This window comes from Moschus berezovskii, chromosome 1, assembly GCF_049115385.1.
Source record: "Moschus berezovskii isolate FMDL1 chromosome 1, NW_MosBer_1.0, whole genome shotgun sequence".
NCBI lineage: Eukaryota > Metazoa > Chordata > Mammalia > Artiodactyla > Moschidae > Moschus > Moschus berezovskii.
The window spans coordinates 89,497,119-89,522,092 of record NC_142460.1 but is presented as its reverse complement, the minus strand read 5'-3'; the positions used below and the strand labels follow the sequence as shown (position 1 = coordinate 89,522,092).

General features: G+C 40.3%; 1 protein-coding gene across 2 annotated transcripts in view; it reads left to right on the top strand.

Annotated features, from left to right (window-relative positions):
* The window catches only part of HACD2 (3-hydroxyacyl-CoA dehydratase 2), a 109,559-nt gene that overhangs the window by 38,618 nt on the left and 45,967 nt on the right, over nucleotides 1-24,974 (top strand). The gene's annotated exons all lie outside the window — the stretch shown is intronic.

Sequence of the window (24,974 nt, the reverse complement as noted above, 5' to 3'; positions counted from 1 at the left end):
TTTAAGGGCAACCAACTCTTTATGATAGTTAAATACTTCAGTAAATACTGCATTTATATCTGCTAGATCTTGACCTGGCATTGAGTTGCCCTGGCTCCAGAAAGATGTTTTTGTAAGGTGTTTTTAAAAGATGCTCATGAATACCACATGTCAAAATTGCGAAAGAGAGCAGATTATAATGCTTTTGTTTTTGGACATTAAGTATTAGTGGGTTGTTGGTTTTTTTTTTTGGAGATATGAACTTCGGTTTAGAGATGATTTAGGAAACCGTTGACCAGAAGGAAACATTACGCCGAAGTTCACCATCGTCTTTCTTGCCGATGCCGTTAGTCTCCATGACTGGAGAGTGTAATTGGGATAACCTCTTCAAAGCGTTGCCTCGTCCTGCACTTTGTTGTTGTGGTTCGGTCCCTCAGTCGGGTCCAGCTCTTTGCGACCCAACGGACTGCGGCACGCCAGCCTTCCCTGTCCTTCACAGTCTCCTGGAGTTTGCGCAAACTTGTGCCATCCAACCATCACGTCTTCTGTTGCCCCCTTCTGCTCATGCCCCCAATCTTTCCCAGCATCAGGGTCTTTTACAATGAGTCGGCTGTAAACATCAGGGGCCCAAGTATTGGCACTGCAGCTTCAGTATCAGTCCTTCCAATGATTATTCAGGGTTGATTTCCTTTAGGATTGACTGGTTTGATCTTCATGCTGTTCACGGGACTCTCAAGAGTCTTCTCCAGCACCACAATTGGAAAGCATCAATTCTTCAGCACTCAACTTTCTTTATGGTCCAACTCTCACATCTGTACATGACTACTGAAAAAACTATAGCTTTTATTATACAAACTTTTATCAAAAAAGTGATGTCTCTGCTTTTTAATATGCTGTCTAGCTTTGTCATAGCGTTTCTCCAAGGAGCAAGTGTCTTTTAATTTCGTGGCTGCAGTCATCTGTGACTTTGAAGCCCAACAAAATAAAACCTGTCACTGTTTCCACTTTTTCCCCATCTATTTGCCATGAATGATTTCTGTTCGTTTCCAAGGCAAACCATTCAATATTACAGTAATCCAGGCCTATGCCCCAACCAGTAATGCTGAAGAAGCCGAACTTAATCGGTTCTGTGAAGACCTACAAGACCTTTTAGAACTAACACGAAAAAAGATGTCCTTTTTATTATAGGAGACTGGAATGCAAAAGTAGGAAGTCAAGAAACACCTGGAGTAACTGACAAATTTGGCCTTGGAGCACAGAATGAAGCAGGGCAAAGGCTAATAGAGTTTTGTCAAGAGAATGCACTGGTCATAGCAAACACCCTCTTCCAACAACACAAGAGAAGACTCTACACACAGACATCACCAGATGGTCAACACCGAAATCAGATTGATTATATTCTTTGCAACCAAAGATGGAGAAGCTGTATACAGTTAGCAAAAACAAGACCAGGAGCTGACTGTGGCTCAGATCATGAACTCCTTATTGCGAAATTCAGACTTAAATTGAAGAAAGTAGGGAAAACCAGTAGACCATTCAGATATGACCTCAATCAAATCCCTTATGATTATACAGTGGAAGTGAGAAATAGATTTAAGGGACTAGATCTGATTGATAGAGTGCCTGATGAACTCTGGACGGAGGTTCGTGACATTGTACAGGAGACAGGGACCAAGACCATCCCCATGGAAAAGAAATGCAGAAGAGCGAAATGGCTGTCTGAGGAGGCCTTACAAATAGCTGTGAAAAGAAGAAAGGCGAAAAGCAAAGGAGAAAAGGAAAGATATAAGCATCTGAATGCAGAGTTCCAAAGAATAGCAAGGAGAGATAAGAAAGCCTTCCTCAGTGATCAATGCAAAGAAATAGAGGAAAACAACAGAATAGGAAAGACAAGAGATCTCTTCAAGAAAATTAGAGATTCCAAGGGAACATTTCATGCAAAGATGGGCTCAATAAAGGACAGAAATGGTATGGACCTAACAGAAGCAGAAGATATTAAGAAGAGGTGGCAGGAATACACAGAAGAACTGTACAAAAAAGATCTTCACGACCAAGATAGTCACGATAACGTGATCACTGACCGAGAGCCAGACATCTTGGAATGTGAAGTCAAGTGGGCCTTAGAAAGCATCACTACTAACAAAGCTAGTGGAGGTGATGGAATTCCAGTTGAGCTATTTCAAGTCTTGAAAGATGATGCTGTGAAAGTGCTGCACTCAATATGCCAGCAGATTTGGAAAACTCAGCAGTGGCCACAGGACTGGAAGAGGTCAGTCTTCATTCCAATCCCAAAGAAAGGCAATGCCAAAGAATGCTCAAACTACCGCACAATTGCACTCATCTCACACGCTAGTAAAGTCATGCTCAAAATTCTCCAAGCCAGGCTTCAGCAGTATGTAAACCGTGAACTCCCAGATGTTCAAGCAGGTTTTAGAAAGGCAGAGGCACCAGAGATCAAATTGCCAACATCCGCTGGATCATGGAGAAAGCAGGCGAGTTCCAGAAAAACAACTATTTCTGCTTCATTGACTCTGCCAAAGCCTTTGACTGTGTGGATCACAATAAACTGTGGAACATTCTGAAAGAGATGGGAATCCCAGACCACCTGACCTGCCTCTTGAGAAACCTGTATGCAGGTCAGGAAGCAACAGTTAGAACTGGACATGGAACAACAGACTGGTTCCAAATAGGAAAAGGTGTGCGTCAGGGTTGTATATTATCACCTTGCTTATTTAACTTATATGCAGAGTACATCATGAGGAACGCTGGGCTGGAAGAAGCACAAGCTGGAATCAAGATTGCTGAGAGAAATATCAATAACCTCAGATATGCAGATGACACTACCCTTATGGCAGAAAGTGAAGAGGAACTCAAAAGCCTCTTGATGAAAGAGGAAGAGGAGAGTGAAAAGGTTGGCTTGAAGCTCAACATTCAGAAAACAAAGATCGTGGCATCTGGTCCCATCACTTCATGGGAAATAGATGGAAAAACAGTGGAAACAGTGTCAGACTTTATTTTTTGGGGCTCCAAAATCATTGCAGATGCTGACTGCAGCCATGAAATTAAAAGACGCTTGCTCCTTGGAAGGAAAGTTATGACCAACCTTGATAGTATATTAAAAAGCAGAGACATTACTTTGCCAACCAAGGTCCGTCTAGTCAAGGCAATGGTTTTTCCCGTGGTCATGTGTGGATGTGAGAGTTCGACTGTGAAGAAAGCTGATCGCCGAAGAATCGATGCTTTTGAACTGTGGTGTTGGAGAAGACTCTTGAGAGTCCCTTGTACTGCAAGGAGATCCAACCAGTCCATTCTAAAGGAGATCAATCCTGGATGTTCATTGGAGGGACTGATGCTAAAGCTGAAACTGCAGTACGTTGGCCACCTCATGCGACGAGTTTACTCACTGGAAAAGACTCTGATGCTGGGAAAGGTTGGGGGCAGGAGGAGAAGGGGACAACAGAGAATGAGATGGCTGGATGGCATCACCACCTCTGTGGACATGAGTTTGAGTGTACTCCGGGAGTTGGTGATGGACAGGGAGGCCTGGCGTGCTGTGATTCATGGGGTCGCGGAGAGTCGGACACGACTGAGCGACTGAACTAAACTGATTTGCCATGAAGTGATGGCACCAGATGCTGTGTTCTTAGTGTTTTGAATGTTGAGTTTTAAGACAGCTTTTTCACTCTCCTCTCTCACCTTCATCAAGAGGCTCTTTAGTTGCTCTGCATATCTGAAGTTGTTAATGTTTCTCCCAGCAGTCTTGATTCCAGCTTGTGCTTCATCTAGCCCAGCATTTTCCATGATGTACTCTAAGTTAAATAAGCAGGCTGACAATATTCAGCCTTGATATACTCCCTTCATAATTTTGAACCAGTCCATTGTTTCATGTCCGGTTCTAACTGTTGCTTCTTGGCCTGCATACAGGTTTCTCAGGAGACAGGCAAGGTGATTTGGTATTCTCATCTCTTTAAGAATTTTCCAGAGTTTGTTGTGATCCACACGGTTAAAGGCTTTAGCATAGTCAATGAAGCAGAAATAGATATTTTGCTGGAATTCCCTTGCTTTCATCCATCGGATGTTGGCAATTTGCTCTCTCCTTCCTCTGCTTTTTCTAAATCTAGCTTGTACATCTGGAAGTTCTTGGTTCAGAGACTGCTGAAGCCTAGCTTGAAGGATTTTGAGCATTACCTTGCTAGCATGTGAAATGAGCACAGTTGTTTGGTAGTGTGAGCATTCTTTGGCATTGCCTTTCTTTCGGATTGGAATGAAAACTGACCTTTTCCAGTCCTGTGGCCACTGCTGAGTTTCCAAATTTGCTGGGATATTGAGTGCAGCTCTTTCACAGCATCATCTTTCAGGATTTGAAAGAGCTCAACTAGAATTCCATCACCTCCACTAGCTTTGTTCGTAGTAGTGCTTCCTAAGACCCTTTTGACTTCACACTTCAGGATGTCTGGCTCTAGGTAAGTGACTACACCATCGTGGTTATCTGCGTCCTTAAGACCTTTTTGTATAGTTCTGTGTATTCTTGCCACCTCTTCTTAATCTCATTTGGTTCTACTAGGTCCTTGCCATTTCTGTCCTTTATTGTGCCCATCTTTGCATGACATGTTCCCTTGGTATTTCCAATTTTGTTAAAGAGATCTTTAGTCTCCCCGTTCTGTTGTTTTCCTCTGTTTCTTTGTATTGTTCGCTTAAGAAGGCTTTCTTCTCTCTCCTTGCTGTCTTCTGGAACTGTGCATTTGGCTGGATATATCTTTCCCTTTCTCCTTTGCATTTTTATTCTCTTCTTTTCTTAGCCATTTATAAGAAACACCCTCAACACTCCTCAAACACCCAGTTGCCTTCTTGCATTTCTTTTTCTTTGGAATGGTTTTGACTTCTTAAGTCTACCCAAATTCCCTTCAGATTTTGGGTTCATTTTCTCAGCTGTAAAAAAAGAATATATATGTAGAATTGCATTTGACTGTACATGCCAAAATTGTGACTATCGTGCATTAGCTAAATAGAAGTTTCTTTTTCCCATATAACAAGAAATCTGTCTCTCTGCTCTTGCCATTCATGAAGATGTGTCCCTTTTGTCTTGGTGTGTGTGGTCCTATAGTTGTAATATGGCTCTTATGATGAGTATGCAGCGTCATGTCACATTAGAGGCAGAAGGTGTCTGCAGGCACAAAGTGGCTGCACAGCAAGGCTTTCCAGAAATAGTTTATTTTTCATTGGTCAGGACTGTGCCACATGCTTTATCCAACTGCTGCTGCTGCTAAGTCACTTCAGTCGTGTCCGACTGTGTGTGACCCCATAGACGGAAGCCCACCAGGCTCCCCCATCCCTGGGATTCTCCAGGCAAGAACACTGGAGTGGGTTGCCATTTCCTTCTCCAATGTGTGAAAGTGAAAAGTGAAAGTGAAGTCGCTCAGTCATGTCTGACCCTTAGCGACCCCACGGACTGCAGCCTACCAGGCTCCTCCATCCATGGGATTTTCTAGGCAAGAGTACTGGAGTGGGTTGCCATTGCCTTCTCCGTATCCAACTGCAGGGGATTCCAAAAATGCTAGTGTTTTAGCACGGTACACTGCTATTCCACATAAGATCAGTGCTTTGTTAGTAAGGAAAAGAGGAAAATCTCAGTGAATAATCAACTAATGATGGTTGCCACAAAGGATCGAATGGTTGCTTTAGTCTTGAGCCAGTAGAGTGATCCATGAGTCCATCCACTTGGCAGCGAATATAGTAATATTAGAGGACTTGATGTGAATAATCAGTCTGCTTTATATTTTAAAGTTGGATTTGAAAAGCATAAACACAGGTTGGTTTACCCTTACTTCATATTCAATATGAATGGTCATAAATCTCAGTATCCTTAAGTAATACACAGGATCATAAATCTCAGTAATGACCTTGTACATGATCAACTCCTCCTGCCAAAGTCTTCACTAGAATAGGGGTACCTGAATAAACTCTTTCAAAAGCTGTTTTCAACTTGGATTTTTTATTATATTATATATATTTTTGTTTTTGCCAAAATAATTGTAAATCAGTTGTATGTGAAAACAATGCAGGGGGAATAGGGTTTCCTATTGTTTTGTTTGAATTTCTACCCATTTTTATTTTTAACAGAATTTGTACTGTGGTGGCTATTAAGTCCTGTCTTGATGACATTTTTCAGTGAAAAGGCCTATTTCCTCATAAAAGTAACACACGTATATTCTTTTAAAGGGAGAAGTTCTATACAGTTAGCAAAAACAAGACCAGGAGCTGACTGTGGCTCAGATCATGAACTCCTTATTGCGAAATTCAGACTTAAATTGAAGAAAGTAGGGAAAACCACTCGGAGAAGGCAATGGCAAGCCACTCCAGTACTATTGCCTAGAAAATCCCATGGATGGAGGAACCTGGTAGGCTGCAGTCCGTGGGATCGCTAGGGGTCGGACACAACTAGCGACTTCACTTTCACTTTCACACATTGGAGAAGGAAATGGCAACCCACTCCAGTGTTCTTGCCTGGAGAATCCCAGGGACGGGGGAGCCTGGTGGGCTTCCGTCTATGGGGTCACACAGAGTCGGACACGACTGAAGTGACTTAGCAGCAGCAGCAGCAGTAGCAGCAGGGAAAACCACTGGACCATTCAGATATGACCTAAATCAAATCCCTTATGATTATACAGTGGAAGTGAGAAATAGATTTAAGGGACTAATCTGATAGAGTGCCTGATGAACTCTGGACAGAGGTTCGTGACATTGTACAGGAGACAGGGACCAAGACCATCCCCATGGAAAAGAAATGCGAAACAGCAAAATGGCTGTCTGAGGAGGCCTTACAAATAGCTGTGAAAAGAAAAGAAGCGAAAAGCAAAGGAGAAAAGGAAAGATAAAAGCATCTGAATGCAGAGTTCCAAAGAATAGCAAGGGAGAGATAAGAAAACCTTCCTCAGCGATCAATGCAAAGAAATAGAGGAAAATAACAGAATGGGGAAAACAAGAGATCTCTTCAAGAAAATTAGAGATACCAAGGGAACATTTCATGCAAAAATGGGCTCAATAAGGGACAGAAATGGTGTGGACCTAACAGAAGCAGAAGATATTAAGAAGAGGTGGCAAGAATACACAGAATAACTGTACAAAAAAGAGCTTCACGACCAAGATAATCACAATGGCGTGATCACTCAGCTAGAGCCAGACATCTTGGAATGTGAAGTCAAGTAGGCCTTAGAAAGCATCACCACGAACAAAGCTAGTGGAGGTGATGGAATTCTAGTTGAGCTCTTTCAAATCCTGAAAGATGATGCTGTGAAAGTGCTGCACTCAATATGCCAGCAAATTTGGAAAACTCAGCAGTGGCCACAGGACTGGAAAAGGTCAGTTTTCATTCCAATTCCAAAGAAAGGCAATGCCAAAGAATGCTCAAACTACCGCACAATTGCACTCATCTCACATGCTAGTAAAGTCATGCTCAAAATTCTCCAAGCCAGGCTTCAGCAATATGTGAACCGTGAACTTCCAGATGTTCAAGCAGGTTTTAGAAAAGGCAGAAGCATCAGAGATCAAATTGCCAACATCCGCTGGATCATGGAGAAAGCAGGCGAGTTCCAGAAAAACATCTATTTCTGCTTCATTGACTATGCCAAAGCCTTTGACTGTGTGGATCACAATAAACTGTGGAAAATTCTGAAAGAGATGGGAATCCCAGACCACCTGACCTGCCTCTTGAGAAACCTGTATGCAGGTCAGGAAGCTACAGTTAGAACTGGACATGGAACAACAAACTGGTTCCAAATAGGAAAAGGAGTACGTCAAGCTTATATATTGTCACCCTGCTTATTTAACTTATATGCAGAGTACATCGTGAGGAACGCTGGGCTGGAAGAAGCACAAGCTGGAATCAAGATTGCCAGGAGAAATATCAATAACCTCATATGCAGATGATACCACCCTTATGGCAGAAAGTGAAGAGGAACTCAAAAGCCTCTTGATGAAAGAGGAAGAGGAGAGTGAAAAGGTTGGCTTGAAGCTCAACATTCAGAAAACAAAGATCATGACATCTGGTCCCGTCACTTCATGGGAAATAGATGGGGAAACAGTGGAAACAGTGTCAGACTTTATATTTTTGGGCTCCAAAATCACTGCGGATGCTGATTGCAGCCATGAAATTAAAAGACTCTTGCTCCTTGGAAGGAAAGTTATGACCAACATAGATAGTATATTGAAGAGCAGAGACATTACTTTGCCAACCAAGGTCCGTCTAGTCAAGGCTATGGTTTTTCCCATGGTCATGTATGGGTGTGAGAGTTCGACTGTGAAGAAAGCTGATTGTCAAAGAATTGATGCTTTTGAACTGTGGTGTTGGAGAAGACTCTTGAGAGTCCCTTGGACTGCAAGGAGATCCAACCAGTCCATTCTGAAGGAGATCGATCCTGGGTGTTCATTGGAAGGACTGATGCTAAAACTGAAACTCCAATACTTTGGCCACCTCATGCGAAGAGTTGACTTACTGGAAGACTCTGATCCTAGGAAGGATTGGGGGCAGGAGGAGAAGGGGATGACAGAGAATGAGATGGCTGGATGGCATCACCGACTCGATGGACATGAGTTTGAGTGACCTCCGGGAGTTGGTGATGGATAGGGAGGCCTGGCGTGCTGTGATTCATGGGGTCGCAAAGAGTTGGACACGACTGAGCGACTGAACTGAACTGTATTTAATACTGAAAGACATAAAGAAGAAAGTAAAAATCACTTTAATCTATTTACCCAGAAATAGTTTCATTACATTTTGATATACATTTTTGTACATATAAAGTATTTATATTTTAGGATAATGTATTTTAAATGTTTAGGTAATATATTTTGGAGTTATTTGTGAACATAGTACAGTGTAAATTTCTTGACACAGTTTGGAAGACTGAGTAAGGAATTTCATTTCAAACTTGAAAAAGTAAATGAAAGTTACTATTTAATTTTCGTTATTCACAGCTGGAAAATTTTAAGTAATATTTCTGGAGAAGTTTGGCATTAATAAATCCTAACTTTATAACAGGAAATAAAAGGTTCTGCTCTACGCCTAGGATTTCCGTATTCCTCCTTAAGTCCATTTATTTATTTGGGAGGTTCACAGTTAAAATATATTCAGGTTAATAGCAGATAATTGATATGAAAATTGAATTTTTTTTTTTTACAGTGACCATTTAAAGTTCTGTGTAGGTTGGGTCTTTTTGTACCTGAGCATTCATTTGCCTATCGTTTTCATGGTGCAGATGTATTCCACCTCTCAAGTTAAATTTAGCTGAGGAATTGTTAGGTTCAGATTATAATTGCTCTTCTCTTCACTTTCCCAGCCTCTGCAGTACTTTGACAAGCTTCACTCCTCCTGGAAGCAGTGTTTTCAGTGTGTGTCTTTTATGCACTGTCGACAGGCTTTTTCCATGTTCTGCAGGCCTCCTACTCAGTGAATGCCACCACCGCCTCCACCCCCGCATTAGTGCAGGAGTGGGAAATAGAGCTGGGCAGAGTCGTTGAACTTTTAACATCTACTGTATGAACAGCCCTCAGTAGACCCTTTCTTTTATCCTTCTTAAACCTCTTGTCCCCGAATGGTTCTTACTGCCTTGATTATGGGCTCAAGGTTCAAAAAGCTGGGCTTTCGTTTAAGTATGGGTAACAGAGTGAAAATACTATGTTTTCCATTTAGATGCCAACTTAACATTATTTATTAGACAAATAACATTATAAATATAACACTGGAATTCATTTTAATGAAAAGAAAAAATGCCCTAAATTCTGCAATTCTGGTCAATAATTTTGTTTTTCTGTGTTTCCTTCCAGAACTGGTCTATGTGTTTATGCAGTTTTTGCATTATTATAATCAGAGTGGCTACTATTTTATTTCTGAGTTTTTCCTTTAATATAGCCTTTTTTTTTTTTTTTTACATAATCTATATGGTGATACTTAAATGAGTCTGTTTTTCAAATGGCTACTTCACTAAAGGGTATACAGTGATAAGTGAGCCCCTGTTCCCACTTACCTTAGTTTCTTATGATATAACAGGATATATATATACATAGTCTTTTTTTCAAGCTTGATTCTTTCCCTTTATTTACCAGTTTTCAAAATAATGTGTTGGTTTCCCAGAATCCTCTGTAGAAAACCAGTACAAATTTGTTGGATTTTTTCCTATATACAATAATTTTTATTCTTTAAAATGGTTTGGGGTTTGGTTTTAAAACAGCAGCAATGTTCCTCATCATCCTGACAGCTCTCTTACCATGTCACACTGGCTTCAACTAGCAATAGTTCATTAAATCCAAAAGGAAAAAGCAGTTTCAATGTTGAGGGAAAAAAATCCAGTTCTGAGAATAGTTAACATTAGTTTGTAAGTTAAAATGAGGGCTAGGTTTCATGTTGCTTTATGCACCCTTGTCCTCCCATATAGAACTGGAGATGTCATTTACCTGACCCAGGCAGGCACTGATACTAATAGACACACTCAGATATATACACACACACACCCTCACCCCTTCCTCCAAACAACACAGATCGGGGCATGTCAAAGGGACAGTGAAGGTCTTTGCTTGTCATTGTGACCTCATGAATTGTAGCATATTTGGTGGTTTTTAGTCTGTTGTATCTCTCTTTTTTTAGTGCCCAAAATGGCCATCATTTGGCCAGTGGGAATATTTTCAGATTGTCTTCCAAGTCCTTTATGATGGAACCTTAGTCATCTTTTTAGTGTCGTCGCTTTCTGATACGACAAGATGTTTCGGGTTTATCTTGTATTTACTGGTATTTTTTTAATTACAAAATATCTTACTGAATTAGATGTATTATTTTGCCTCCCAGTGTAAAATGTTCAGGTTGTTCCCATTTTTAAATATTAATTTTTCAACCAATATCTGATATGTGATTTTTCTTAGTCTTCGGATTATGCCTTTTATGTATATTTTCACATATAATTACTAATCCAGAGTATAAAGATTCATTTAACTCTTAAAAATATTGCCAAATTGAATTGCAAAGGATTATTTTTAATATTCACTAAGATAATCATATAAAATCATAAATTACTCTTGTTTATCGTTACTGTTCAGTCGCTCAGTCGTGTCTGACTCTTTTACAGCCACATGGACTGCATCCCACCAGGCTTCTCTGTCCGTGGGATTTCCCAGGCAGGAATACTGGAGTGGGTTGCCATTTCCTTCTCCAGGGGATCTTCCGGACCCAGGGATCGAACCTGCATCTCTACATTGGCAGGCAGATTCTTTACCACTGAGCCACCAGGGAATCCCACTCTTGTTTATTACTTTTTTTTTTGCTAATTATGAAATTATGTATACTTCCGTATGTTTGTTTATTATGTTCTTATAATATTATGTGAATTATTTACTTATACTGTTTGTTTTATTTGCCCATTAGGGTCTTGATTTTTTTAAAAGACAGAAACAATTGTTTCTTTATATGCTTCGAATGTTAACCTTTTGTCATATTGGTTGAAAATACTTTAATTCTGTTATATGTTGACCAATAATTAACTTTATTTGAGAATAATCACCAAATTTTAAACATAAATATTGATTTGTTGTATTCGGTTATCATGTAAGCTTGGCTGTCACTTTACTTCTTCAGACCTCACTTTCCTCATCTGTCATGTATTGAATTGAGCTTGATCCTTTAGATCCTTTCCAGCTGTGACAGGCAAGATTTTCTTAGCTAAAGATCACCGTTTTTAAATAACCCTTGTGGTTACTTGCTCTTTTAAATAGAGAATCTTTCCCAAGGAAGCCTTCTTTCACAACTTTCTAGTAAAATTAAATTTCAGTATTCCTTCCCTACCCACAGAGTTTGGTAGAACTCTGAGAAGGAACATGGTTTGGTAGAAGTGTATTTTTTGGTTTGCTTAAGTGAGATCCTTTGATTGTTGGTTTTTTCCAAGTAGTAAGGAAATAACTTGACTCTCAAACTTGTTAGATCTTGCATTATTTCCAGTAAATGACAGATTGGGTTCAGCCTTTTGAAAAAGCTTTACGTAATAGAATTTTCAGAAGTATGTTGAGACAAAACTTAGTAAGTTTAAAAATAGAGATACTAATAAGTCTTTTTTCTTTTAAAGAAAAACTTATTATGTAGCTTTGCTAGGAAAAAATATATGAACGATCCCCATTTCAAGGCTACAATTAACAGTTTGATCTAAAACATCTGAAGTGACCACTAAACCTAATCAGATGGTAATTTACTATAAAAATACTAACTATATAATACAGATGTTTGAGTAGCCATGATTTACAGTTGACTTTTTGTGTCCTCTTTGAGAATGGCTTCTAATACTTCTATGTTTTCATCTTTTTTCAAAATGTGTCATCCTTTTGTGTTATCCTCAGAATGATTAGAAATATGTCATTTTTTTTCATGTTTATATTTTGCTCTCATTCAGAGATTAGACTTCCAGTAACTTTGTTAAAAAATAGAGATCCCAAAAGTAAACAAAGTGGAATCACTCAGTCGTGTCCAACTCTTTGTGACCCCATGGACTGTAGCCCACCAGGCTCCTCCATCCATGGAGTTTTCTAGGCAAGAGTACTGGAGTGGGTTGCCATTTCCTTCTCCTGGGGATCTTCCCGACCCAGGGATCAAACCCAGGTCTCCTGCATTGCAGGCAGACGCTTTACCATTTGAGCCACCAGGGAACCCAACAAATGGATATTTGATAAAGCATTCAGGAGCTCATTTCCTTTAGAGACCTCTAAGGCTTCTCTTAAAGCCAACTTATTGTTACTTTTTACATGTAAGAACCTCAATTAAGTGGAGATTCTTAATTAGTGGCAGACACTCTGAACACTGGCCATCTGAAACAGGAAACAGTAAAGGCATATAAAGGACATCCAGTAAACTTGAAATCACTACTGTAGTCAAAGCCATTTAACATGTAAGTACATGGCTCAAAAAACCGGGCCTGTTGGTTCCAATTTTTTCATGTACACTGAATTATACATGGATTGTTTTCTCTCATTATATCTGTCATAAAGGAGCTCTAGGCCAAGTTTGGGTTCTGCCCCAAGCAAGTACACAAGCCTTCTCCATATCCATTTAGGTATTAATTTCTCCCATGGTTTCAAGTTATTTTTCCTACTCCTATTTTCTGTAGGCTCAACTTCCTACTTATATCTTTGTTATATATCATAGTGCTTTTCCAGCTTTTCACAAGTTTGCCTAATTCCTGTGAGAAGTGTAATTCCACCCTAAGAGGTTTGAGAGTAAAGACCAAATAACTTGACATAAATATCAAACACTTTTGAAGTTCCCTTCTTTATATTTTAGGGATTCCCTAGTGGCTCAGATGGTAAAGTGTCTGACTGCAATGCGGGAATGTAAATTTATGGTTTAATGTAAAAATGGATTTCCCCTCAGAATTTCAGGGAAAAATTAATGAATCATGAAGATATATATATATATATATCCTGTGACTTTGTCTCCTAAAGTAGAATTGGTTATGCAGAAATAAAATTTCAATGAAAAATACCTTAAATTTTCCATACAATACAATATAACTTACTATTGAGTCTCAGTGAGTCCAGCACAGGTACTTTTTCCTCCAGTGTTGAAAGTGTTTACCCTTCCACAGAAAGCAATTGGCTCATATTTAGGGCCTCATTGTTGTTCAGTCACTGCTGCTGCTGCTGCTAAGTCACTTCAGTCGTATCCGACTCTGTGTGACCCCATAGACGGAAGCCCACCAGGCTCCCCTGTCCCTGGGATTCTCCAGGCAAGAACACTGGAGTGGGTTGCCATTTCCTTCTCAGTGTGTGAAAGTGAAAAGTGAAAGTGAAGTCACTCAGTCGTTTCCAACCCTTAGCGACCCCACAGACTGCAGCCTACCAGGCTCCTCCATCCATGGGATTTTCTAGGCAAGAGTACTGGAGTGGCTTGCCATTGCCTAGGTCTGTCCAACTCTTTGCCACCCCCATGGACTGCAGCACGCCAGGTTTCCCTGTCCTTCACTATCTCTGGGAGTTTGCTCAAACACTTGTCCATCAAGTTGATGATGCCATCCAACCATCTCTTCCTCTGTTGCCCCCAATCTTTCCCAGCTTCAGGGTCTCTTCCAATGAGTTGATTCTTTGTGTCAGGTGGCCAAAGTATTAGAGCTTCAGCATGAACCCTTCCAGTGAATATTCAGTGTTGATTTCCTTTAGGATTGACTGGTTTGATGTCCTTGCTGTCCAGGAGACTCTCAAGAGTCTTCTCCAGCACCACAATTTGAAAGCATCAATTTTTCAGTGCTCAGGGCCTTATTAGATGACTGTTACGTTATGTTTGACTATAAAATCAGTCTCCATATGTTGGCACTTTTAACAGTTATTCTCCTGTAATTGAGATCTAATCTTACTGCATTGTGGTCAGAAAAGATGCTTGGAATGATTTCAATTTTTTTGAATTTACCAAGGCTAGATTTATGTCCCAGGATGTGATCTATCCTGGAAAAGGTTCCGTGTGCGCTTGAGAAAAAGGTGAAATTCATTGTTTTGGGGTGAAATGTCCTATAGATATCTATTAGGTCTAACTCTTCTATTATATCATTTAAAGATTGTGTTTCCTTGTTAATTTTCTGTTTAGTTGATCTATCCATAGATGTAAGTGGGGTGTTAAAATCTCCCACTATTATTGTGTTATTGTTAATTTCCCCTTTCATACTTGTTAGTAATTGTCTTACATATTGCGGTGCTCCTATGTTAGGTGCATAAATATTTATAATTGTTATATCTTCTTCTTGGATTGATCCTTTGATCATTATGTAGTTTCCTTCTTTGTCTCGTTTCACAGCCTTTGTTTTAAAGTCTATTTTATCTGATATGAGTATTGCTACTCCTGCTTTCTTTTGGTCTCTATTTGCATGGACTATCTTTTTCCAGCCCTTCACTTTCAGTCTGTATGCGTCCCTCGTTTTGAGGTGGGTCTCTTGTAGACAACATATATGGGGGTTTTGTTTTTGTATCCATTCAGCCAGGCTTTGTCTTTTGGTTGGGGCATTCAACCCATTTACATTTAAGGTAATTATTGAAAAGTAGGATCCCGTAGCCATTTTCTTTATTGCTTTGGGTTCAAGTTTATACACTCTTTCTGTGATTCCTGTCTATAGAAGATCCTTTAGCATTTGTTGGAGAGCTGGTTTGGTGATGCTGAATTCCCTCAGCTTTTGCTTGTCTGTAAAGCTTTTGATTTCTCCTTTATATTTGAATGAGATCCTTGCTGGGTATAATAATCTGGGCTGTAGGGTATTTTCTTTCATCACTTTAAGTATGTCTTGCCACTCCCTTCTGGCCTGAAGAGTTTCTGTTGAAAGATCAGCTGTTATCCTTATGGGAATCCCCTTATGTGTTATTTGCTGCTTTTCCCTTGCTGCTTTTAATATTTGTTCTTTGTGTTTGATCTTTGTTAATTTGATTAATATGTGTCTTGGAGTATTTCGCCTTGGGTTTATCCTGTTGGGGACTCTCTGGGTTTCTTGGACTTGGGTGATTATTTCTTTCCCTATTTTAGGGAAGTTTTCAACTATTATCTCCTCAAGTATTCTCTCATGGTCTTTCTTTTTGTCTTCTTCTTCTGGGACTCCTATGATTCGAATGTTGGAGCGTTTAACATTGTCCCAGAGGTCTCTAATATTGTCCTCATTTCTTTTAATTCGTTTTTCTTTTTTCCTCTCTGTTTCATTTATTTCTACAATTCTATCTTCTAGTTCGCTTATCCTGTCTTCTGCCTCTGTTATTCTACTGTTTGTTCCCTCCAGAGTGTTTCTCATCTCATCTATTGCATTATTCATTGTATATTGACTCTTTTTTATTTCCTCTAAGTCCTTATTAAATCTTTCTTCCATCTTCTCAATCCTTTTCTCCAGGTTATTTATCTGTAACTCCATTTTACTTTCAAGATTTTGAATCATTTTCACCATCAAAATTCGAAATTCTTTATCAGGTAGATTCCCTATATCTTCTTCTTTTGTTTGTGTTGGTGGGCAATTATCTTGTTCCTTTACTTGCTGGGTATTTCTCTGCCTCTTCATCTTGCTTATATTGCTTTGCTTGGGGTGTCCTTTCCCTCTTCTTGCAGTTTGTGGAGTTCTCTTTATTATGTAGTTTCTTCGCTGTGTGTGGGGTTGGACAGGTGACTTGTCCGGGTTCCCTGGTTAGGGAAGCATGTGTCAGTGTTCTGGTGGGTGGAGCTGGATTTCTTCTCTTTCCTTTAGAAGACAATGGGCTACTTTTCTGGGAGCCTGATGTCCTCTGCCGGTATTCAGAAGTTGTTTTGTGGACTTTACTCCACATTCAAATGTTCTTCTGATGAATTTGTGGGGAAGAAAGTGGTCTCGCCGTCTTGTTCCTTCCTCCCCAGAACACTGGATTCTTATATTCCACTTGGTCGTGGAGTATCTCTTCCCAGCTGCTCCAGCAAGGCGCAGCCGCTGCAGCTTACCTTGGACGAGGGGTATCTCCTCAAGGCCGCCCCTCCTGCTTTGAATGTGGATCAGCTCCTCCCGCCCTCCGGGGCCCAAGCAGCCACCGCCTCCTGGACGTGGTACAGCTCCTCTCGGCACAGCCCTAACTCTGGGCGCGGGGCAGCTCCTCTCAGCCACGATTCTGCACGTGGTCGGTTGCGCCGGGAGCCGGGCGTCTCTCGCGTCTGCGCCGCCGGGAGCCGGGCGTCTCTCGCGTCTGCGCCGCCGGGAGCCGGGCGTCTCTCGCGTCTGCGCCGCCGGGAGCCGGGCGTCTCTCCGAGACTGCGGTTTCACAGTCAGTCCTCCGCGTCCCCTGCTCTGACTCCTTCCCTGGCCAACCCCAGGTGGAGACTGAACAACACGCTGCTGAATAATGAACTAATCATAGAAGAAATCAAAAGAGACATCAAAATATGCATAGGAATGAATGAAAATGAAAACACAACAACCCAAAACCTCTGGGACACTGTAAAAGCAGTGCTAAGGGGGAAGTTCATAACAATACAGGCATACCTCAAGAAACAAGAAAAAAGTCAACTAAATAACCTAACTCTACATCTAAAGCAACTAGAAAAGGAAGAAATGAAGAACCCCAGGGTCAGTAGAAGGAAAGAAATCATAAAAATTAGGGCAGAGATAAATGCAAAAGAAACAAAAGAGACCATAGCAAAAATCAACAAAGCCAAAAGCTGGTTCTTTGAGAAGGTGAATAAAATTGACAAACCACTAGCCAGACTCATCAAGAAACAAAGGGAGAAGAACCAAATCAATAAAATTAGAAATGAAAATGGAGAGATCACAACTGACAACACAGAAATACAAAGGATTATTAGAGAATACTATCAGCAATTATATGGCAATAAAATGAATAACCTGGAAGAAATGGACAAATTCCTAGAAAAGTACAACTTTCCAAAACTGAACCAGGAAGAAATAGAAAATCTGAACAAACCCATCACAAGCACGGAAATTGAAACTGTAATCAAAAATCTCCCAGCAAACAAAAGCCCAGGTCCAGACGGCTTCACAGCTGAATTCTACCAAAAATTTAGAGAAGAGCTAACACCTATTCTAGTCAAACTCTTCCAGAAAATAGCTGAGGAAGGGAAACTTCCAAAGACTTGTACATAGAAAACTATAAAACACTAGTGAAAGTAATCAAAGAGGACATGAATAGATGGAGAGATATACCGTGTTCGTGGATTGGAAGAATAAATATTGTAAAAATGAGTATACTACCCAAAGTAATTTATACATTCAATGCAATCCCTATCAAGCTACCAACAATATTTTTCACAGAACTAGAACAAATAATCTCACAATTTGTATGGAAATACAAAAAACCTCGAATAGCCAAAGCAATCTTGAGGAAGAAGAATGGAACTGGGGGAATTAACCTGCCGGACTTCAGGCTCTATTACAAAGCCACAGTCATCAAGACAGTATGGTACTAGCATAAAGACAGAAATATAGATCAATGGAACAAAATAGAAAGCCCAGAGATAAACCCACGCTCTTATGGACACCTTATCTTCGACAAAGGAGGCAAGAATATAAAATGGAGAAAAGACAGTCTCTTTAACAAGTGGTGCTGGGAAAACTGGTCAGCCACTTGTAAAAGAATGAAACTAGAACACTTCCTAACACCATACACCAAAATAAACTCAAAATGGATTAGAGAGCTAAATGTAAGACCAGAAACTATAAAACTCCTAGAGGAGAACGTAGGCAAAACACTCTCCGACATAAATCACAGCAGGATCCTCCAAGACCCACCTCCCAGAATATTGGAAATAAAAGCAAAAATAAACAAATGGGACCTAATTAAAATCAAAAGCTTCTGCACAGCAAAGGAAACTCTAAGCAAGGTGAGAAGACAACCTTCAGAATGGGAGACAATAATAGCAAATGAAGCAACTGATAAAGGATTAATCTCCAAATTATACAAGCAGCTCCTGCAGCTTAATTCCAGAAAACTAAGTGACCCAATCAAAAAATGGGCCAAAGAACTAAACAGACATTTCTCCAAAGAAGACATAAAGATGGCTAATAAACACATGAAAAAATGCTCAACATCCCTCATCATCAGAGAAATGCAAATCAAAACCACAATGAGATACCATTTCACACCAGTCAGAATGGCTGCTATCCAAAAGTCTACATGCAATAAGTGCTGGAGAGGGTGTGGAGAGAAGGGAACCCTCTTACACTGTTGGTGGGAATGCAAACTAGTACAGCCACTATGGAGAACAGTGTGGAGATTCCTCAGAAAACTGGAAATAGAACTGCCATATGATCCAGCGATCGCACTCCTGGGCATACACACCAAGGAAACCAGAATTGAAAGAGACACATGTACTCCAATGTTCATTGCAGCACTGTTTATAATAGCCAGGACATGGAAGCAACCTAGATGTCCATCTGCAGATGAATGGATAAGAAAGCTTTGGTACATATACACAATGGAGTATTTCTCAGCCATCAAAAAGAATGCATTTGAATCAGTTTTAATGAGGTGGATGAAATTGGAGCCAATTATACAGAGTGAAGTAAGCCAGAAAGAAGAACATCAATACCGTATATTAACGCATATATATGGAATTTAGAAAAATGGTAACCTGAACCCTGTATAAGAGACTGCAAAAGAGACATAGGCATTTAGAACAGTCTTTGGGACTCTGTGGGAGAGGGTGAAGGTGGAATGATTGGAGAGAATGGAATTGTAGCATGTATATTATCATAAGTGACCAGTCCAGGTTCGACGCATAAATTTTCCTCTGTTCATTTCTTTGCATTTGTGCTTTTTTAATAAAATTCTTTTTAAAAATAAAAAAAAATAAAAATAAAAAAATCACAATCAACATGGCCAGGAGACCTGAGACCACCACTCACTCTGTTCACACTGTGAAATCCTGGGTAGAGTTGCCTGCTGCTGCTGCTAAGTCGCTTCAGTCGTGTCTGAGTCTGTGCCACCCCATAGACGGCAGCCCACTAGGCTCCCCCATCCCTGGGATTCCCCAGGCAAGAACTCTGGAGTGGGTTGCCATTTCCTTCTCCAGTGCATGAAAGTGAAAAGTGAAAGTGAAGTCGCTCAGTCGTGTCCGACTCTTAGCGACCCCATGGAGTGCAGCCTACCAGGCTCCTCCGTCCATGGGATTTTCCAGGCAAGAGTACTGGAGTGGGGTGCCATTGCCTTCTCTGTAGAGTTGCCTTCATGAAGTTATTTTTCAGTCTTATTTACTTTGGGTTGCGTTCATACTTTTGAGTTTGAGTAGGTTGATTGCTTGTAGGATGTTGCTGGATTGGACCCTTATGCACATCTTTTACATATACATGCCCCAGTTTGAGAAGCACCTCTGTATTTACAATTTTGTCACCTAAAGGGAAAAGATTTCTTTCTAACTGCATAGTCCTTCCCAATGCTAGACACATGAAGTATTCTTGTACCTGATTTTGTATTCATTTCTGTTTTGTGAAAAAATAAGCATTTAGTAATGGCAACCCACTCCAGTACTCTTGCCTGGAAAAATCCCATGGACGGAGGAGCCTGGTAGGCAGCAGTCCATGGGGTCGCTAAGAGTCGGACACGACTGAGCGACTTCACTTTCACTTTTCACTTTCACACATTGGAGAAGGAAATGGCAACCCACTCCAGTGTTCTTGCCTGGAGAATCCCAGGGACGGTGGAGCCTGGTGGGCTGCCGTCTATGGGATCGCACAGAGTCGGACACAACTGAAGCGACTTAGCAGCAGCAACATTATCCTTTTAACACAAAATGTAATGCCGTCGTACAGTTTAGTACATCTTTTTGAAATGCCAGTCTCAAATCCAGAGCTTATCGTATAAATACCATAATTTTGCTATTGATTTCAGTGTAAGACACAAATTTCTTTTGTCAGACACTCAATAAAGTAAGTGTGCTTATGTTAAGTGTATTGAAAATTGCTTTCTGGGGGGTCAGGTGCTACAACCCCAAGAGGAATGGTCAGTGTTCTATATCCCAGAAAAAAAGGAAAGAAAACTGCCTCTCTGTCAGTCCTTTAAAAAAACAAAAACAAAAAAAGCCAGACATCTTCCTTGGATTTCATACTCCCACCCTTCTCTTCATTTTGGTCAGAAATATTTTCTGTTTCCCTAAGATTAGCTTGTACTCTAGGAGAAAATATTTAAGAAAATTTCTGTTTAAGGTTGGAGTTAGTTCAATTTCAGAGTTATCTTTTGCTGATACCAAATGTTTAGTTTCTTGTTAAGAATGATGATTTTATTAATTTTAAAATTTTAACTCTTATTTTTTTATAAGGAGTTTAAGTAATGTGTAAAAGTGCATAAAATTTAAAAATGATTCCAGATTCTACCAATAGTGCTAATCCTGACTAATATTAGATAAGTGTCATTCAGGAAGCATTCTCTTTACATAAATGTGAATACAAGGAAAGAAAAAGTTAATGAATAGAAGAATCAAGTTGTACAGCTCATGCTATACGTACTATTTTTCAGTAAAATCATTGGGTTTGTAAAAAATAAATACATTGTAAAACCTTTAACCATGAGAAAAACATTATTTATCAAAAGGTCCCTTAAAGTTTAATAAAAAGATTATGAAAAATTTAGATTAAAATTACATTTAGCTATGTTTTAGGCAATATTTCTTAATTCTTTTAAGAGAATTAGTATTCTTATTTGTTCTTCCAGCAGTTCTTTCCTGACTCCCATTTTAAAATTGTTACTAATTTAATATTAGGACTTCCCTCTAGCTCAAACAGTAAGGAATCTGCCTGTAATGTAGGAGACCCAGGTTTGGTCCCTGGGTGGGAGAGATCCTCTGGAGAAGGGAATGGCAATCCACTCCAGTGTTCTTGCTTGGCGAATCCCATGGACAGAGGAGCCTAGCAAGCTACAGTCCATGGGGTCACACAGAGTCAGACATGACAGAAGCGACTTAGCACAGCACAGCACACTCTGTTCTATGACCATAATTACCATAATTGTTTAGTTTTAGTGTTCTGTGTGAATGGATTCATTGCCTACAGTGGACCCCTTTATCGTGACTTTTCTACTCCTGAGTTCTTTATTTTGATTTGTGTCTAGTTTGTCTGAGTTTCTGACACTGTGTTCCTCAGGGTCAGTCACATAGGCATTATGTGACAAATTCTTAAGTATTTAGTGGTGTCTGCCTTTTGCCAGTGACATCTTGGCTGGGTATCATATTCTTGAACATGCTTTCTTTTCCTCAGACCTTTGTATTAATAGTGTTGCTTCACTGTTTATTGACTTTGAATGTTGCTGTGGAGAAGTCTGAAGCCAGACTTATTTTCTTGCCACTTTGTAGGTAACTTGCTTTTTTGTTTTTCTGCTTGGATCCCAGAAGTATTATTTTTGTAATCAAGAAAGTTCTTGGTTTTACTTATTCACTGTTCTTTCAGTCCAAATGTAGTTCTTTCGTTTCTTGGACTATACCCTTAAATACATTTTCTGTTCTATTGTTGGTTTCTCTACTTTGAGGTTAGCAATTATCCTTGTATTGGATTGTCTGTATCTTCTGTAATTATCATCTTCCTTCCAATTGCTTACATCTTTGACTTTTCTCCTAAATTCAATGCTTGGTTTTTTGTTTTTGTTTTTTAATTTTTTTGGCTTAAATTAGAGATCAGAAGTTCGGTGGGCTCAGGTGTGTTTTCAGCTTGGAAGTGGAAGTGTTAGTTGTTCAGTTAGGTCCAACGTTTTGTGACCCCATGGATTCACCTGCTAGGCTCCTCTGTCCCTGGGATTCTCCAGGCAAGAATACTAGGATAGGTTGCCATTTCCTTCTCCAAGGAATCTTCCCAACCCGGGGATCAAACCTGGGTCTCCTGCATTGCAGGCAGATTCTTTATCATCTGAATCACCAGAGTGTTTTCTGCTTAGTATTTCACAAAGCCAAAATCAAGGTATCAGCTGGGCTGGATTCTTATCTAGAGACTCTAGGGAAAAATCTGCTTCTAAGCTTGTTGGCAGATTTCAGTTCCTTGTGGTTACAATGCTGAGATCCAGTTTCCTTTCTGGTTATTGTCCTTAGGCTGCTCCTAGCAATTGGATGGTGCTCTCTAGTCTTTGCTCGTGGCCTCTCCATCTTCATAGCCAGGAGTGGTGCCTCAGATCCCTCTTGCGCTTCAGCTCTGACTTCTCCTCCTGCCAGCAATGCATGCTTTATTTTCCTTGCATTATGTTCATGTGATTGCTATGCCTTTTGTCTTGTGAGCAGCTCTGTCCGGCCATTTTCTTTGCTGTGATATAACATTACTGAATCCGCCCTGACTGCATTTCCACATTATTTAAGATTCCGTTGTTTTTCCCTCTGAGCTACAGTTCAAGGATGGAGGTTTTCCTGATTTATGTATTTTTCTACATGCTGAGGATATGGGAGTAGGGCTTAGAGAGTATATGGATATTAAAACATAAAGCCTTAATAATTAAAACTGTATGCATGTATTGATATAGAAAGATCTTCAGGAAATTTTTTTTCTGATTTGTTCATTGGAGTATAGTTGCTTTACAATGTTTTGTTAGTTTCTGCTCTACCACACCATGAGTGACCCATATGTTTACATATATTCCCTCTGTCTTGAGCCCGCTTCCACCACCATCCCACCCATCTAGGTCATCACAGAGCACCTAGCTAAGCTCCACGTGCTATACAGCAGCTTCCCACTAGCTGTATTTTACACATGATAGTGTATATATGTAAAGACTGCCATTGTGGAAACAATTGGAAGAGTGTGTATAAATGTGTCTCTACACATTGACTCCCATATTTGCTGTTGACTACCTAAACTGTATCTCTGGAATGATAAACAAAGCGTTAATTGGAAAGGCACCTGAGTGGTAGTAAGATGGATTTGGGAGGGAGGCTTTTCTCTGTGTATCTTTTTATACTTTAAAAGTTTTGAACAAAGTGAACGAATTACTTATTTAAAGACACATGAGCTCTTTCTTCTGGAGAAGGAAATGGCAACCCACTCCAGTGTTCTTGCCTGGAGAATCCCAGGGATGGGGGAGCCTGGTGGGCTTCCGTCTATGGGGTCACGCAGAGTCGGACACGACTGAAGTGACTTAGCAGCAGCAGCAGCTCTTTCTTCTCTTCTGAGACTTAATTACTCCATCCTGGAATTCCTCAACCCTGTAGAAAGTATTTCCTGTCCCCATAGGGAACTTTGCACCAGTCTTCCAACTCTGTGGGGGATCTGAAAGGCTTAGCATCAATGAGGTGACTCCCAGTTAGTCATTTCCCCGTCACTTTCCAGCCTCCATGTCTATCACACTCCAGTCAGAAATTTGTGTTTCTCTCCAAATCTCGGCCTGTTAGTGGAAATTCTTGCAATTTTTTTGATTCACCAGTATCACTTTTGGGGGTTGAGGACAGAGTAGGAGGTATGCGATAATCCCTTCTTTCTTGGCTAGCACTTTTTAAAATGTGTGACATAACGTTTTACCCGATTCCTTTCTGGTTACTGCTAGCCATTTTTGTTGTTGTTATTTAATGTTCACTATTTTTAGTTCAGTGGATTTGGAATTTGGGTAGGGAGAGTCTGATTTCAGTTTCCACGTTTAATATAATTGCTGGCACCAACTTTGTGTCTCCTGTCTTTGGTGGTGGGCTCCATCTGAACACTATCCTGCTCTGCTCCTGGCCTGTGTTGCCTTTCCTGTATTTAGCTTTCATCCTGGTCTTGGTCATGTGTAGCCAGTCTCCCAGTCCCACTAACCTGGCTCATGTGAGGGGTGCATCAGGCAGGAAGGATTTCTCAGTGCTACTCAGCTTCGCAGGGCTCAGGTGGTTGGAGCCTCCTCACAGCACCCTGGTTCAGGAGAAATGAGAAACTGATGGCCAGATCCCCTTTATACAGCTTTCGCTTAACACGTGCACACACAAGTGCCTGTGTTTCTTTTATCTGCCAGTGTTTTGCTTTAAAAGTTCATCACCCTTTCAACATAAATTCTCATAATTATTTCTCAATTTATAACCTTGCTTTGACAAAGATTTGGCAGTGCTGATAGAGATATCTTTCTGAAACTGAGAAGCAGTCATGCCATTTTCCTGTTTACAAATGTTTTACTAGCCCCACATCAACTTCGGGGAAAATGTACTAAAAATAAAAGCTATTCCAAAGCAAATCAGTTATAGCCTGAGAGTGTAAGCACGAACTTTTCCTTCCCTGTTGTACCCCCAGCATGAAGAACAGCACAGAGTAGGTACTCCAAAAATATTTGTTGAATTAAGTGATAGGTTCCTCTCAATAATTCTGTCCAATAGATAAATCTCATGTACCGAAGAACCTGGCTGACTACAGTCCATGGGATCGCAAAGAGTCAGACATGACTTAGCTACTAAACCACCCAACAACAATATATACCTAGTAATCATTTTGAATGAATTTTGATCTAGTGGTGGCTCAGAGGTTAAAGCGTCTGCCTCCAATGCGGGAGACCCGGGTTCGATCCCTAGGTCGGGAAGATCCCCTGGAGAAGGAAACGGTAAC